We start from the raw sequence: 2,175 nt of genomic DNA on the forward strand, positions 1-2,175 counted from the left end.
ATACGACGCAGGTTGCCCGCGGCAGGCGGGCGGTCGCGAGTGCCCTGGAAGTTGGTGACAAAGCGGTCGCGCATCTCGTCCTAGGAGGAGATCGAGCCGTGCTGCATGTTTAGGAGCCAGGAGAAGGCCCCGTCCTTGAGAGCCATGGGAAACCAGTTCGCCATGACTTTCTCGTCACCGTTGGCTGCTTCGATGCTCAGCTCGTAGAGCTGCAGGAACTCCGCAGGGTCGGCGGTGCCGTCGTAGCGAGGAGGCAGATCCGGCTTGAACTTGCCTGGCTAGGCAACGGTGCGCAGCTCGGGGGTGAAGGCGCGGTAACTGGCCATAGTTATTGGGGCCCGCTTCAGAGGTGGAGCTTGGTCTTGATGAGGTCCGCGTGGCGCCACCACGGGTGGTGCGCGGTCTTGACTAGGCGGTGCGGGGAGCGCGTGTGCAGCTCCTCGCGGCCGAGGGATTTCTTGGCAGCTTCTCTCTTCGCGCGCGGGCACTGGGCGTGGCGGATCACACCGCGGGGCCGCGCTCCTTGGTGCCAAGGCGCCTTACTTGGGCTGGGGTGGTGGAGGTGCACCTCGGGCCTCGTCGCCCGTGGCCGGCTGAGGGTGAGGCAGAGAGACGGATATAGCACCGAGGAGCCCCCTTCAGCACGGACGAGCTCGGCGACGCGGTCGAGCCATTCCTCGTAGAGGTCGTCGACTGGGCGGTAGCGCAGGAGTTCGTTTGCAGCGAGGATTGCGGCCCGCGCCTCCATGGGAGTGTGTCGTGCATGGGACGAAGAACCAGCCGCGGTCAGTGATGGAGTGGCGGTGCGGCCGTCCTACCACACCGAAGGATGCAGCGAAGACGCTTGCTTCTCGTTCCCCACCGGGTCGGTGGCAGCGTTGGCGGCGGGAGACGAAGAATGACGAGGTGGCCTGCCGATGGGGGCCGTCTGGGCAACGCGGGCGGTGAGGGCAGCCCGACGCTCAGCTCGAGCACGACGAGCATCTGCCATGGAGACGATGGGGTGACGGAGCGATGAACTGATGGAAGGGAAACTACAGCACACCCCTACCTAGCGCGCCAAATGTCAGATGTGGGGTTCCAGCAAACCCTTAAGGTTTGAACACTGGGGTGCGCGCGAAGTCTTTTCTTCCCACCGATCTACGCCCTAGCTCGCTAAGATCTCGCGGACGAACTCGCAACACAAAAAGACACAAGATTTATACTGGTTCGGGCCACCGTTGCGGTGTAATACCCTACTCCAGTGTGGTGGTGGTGGATTGCCTCCAGGGCTGATGATGAACAATACAAGGGGAAGAACAGCCTCCTGAGGTTGAGGTGTTCTTGTGCTTGGCTAACTTGTGTGGTTCTGGATGGTCTAAAATGGTCCTCCTTCTCTCCCCCTCTCTCTCTATCTCTCTCTATCTCTCTGTCGTCCCCCACCCTATGGTGGTGGCTAACTCTATTTATAGAGGCCCTGGTCCTCTTCCCAAATATTGAGCAGGAAGGGAGCCAACAATGGCGGGCTAATTTGAAGGGGGACAGCTAGTACAAGCCATCCTGACAAAAGTGTTCTTCGCCTGCCAAAGGCTCTGGTGGTGACGCCGTCTTGGGCTCCACGATGACCTCCGTCTTGCCGTCCTTCTGGTCTTGGTCTTGTTGAACCAAAATGGCAACCTTTGCCTGATGCCTCGGTACTCCTCGCATGCGCTCGTCTCCTTAGCACCAAAGAGGAAACAAGGACGCTGCGCGCGCTGGCGCCCGCCTGGGGTCGATCGTCATGGCTCACGTCACGAGAGCCTCATGAGGTTTGCCTCGCCTTGATATCTCCGCTCCTCGTGAGCCTGCCCTACTAGGCCACTCCAGAGGAGGTCTTGTGTCGTCTGCCTCACGAGGCTTGGCCCCTCGCAAGGGTCTTGGATGCCTTATTGATGAAGATGGGATGTACGGCCTGCTGGCTTAGCCATGCAGCGGGTCGCAGGCAGGCAAGTCTGGGGACCCCCGTTCCCAGAACGCCGATAGAGTCCTTCTTAGAAAGTTCATCTTGTGGTATAAGGATGGACAGATATCATGAGTATGATTATTGATTGAAGTCCCAAGCACAATACAAGTATTTTCCTTGGCACTTGGGGGCTAATGTATATTGCCCTTAAGAATTTTCTTGAAAGTCCCAAGCACAATACAAGTATTATGTTT

This window comes from Triticum urartu, chromosome 7A (assembly GCF_056163025.1).
Source record: "Triticum urartu cultivar PI428250 chromosome 7A, HENAU_Tu73, whole genome shotgun sequence".
In the NCBI taxonomy this organism is placed as follows: domain Eukaryota; kingdom Viridiplantae; phylum Streptophyta; class Magnoliopsida; order Poales; family Poaceae; genus Triticum; species Triticum urartu.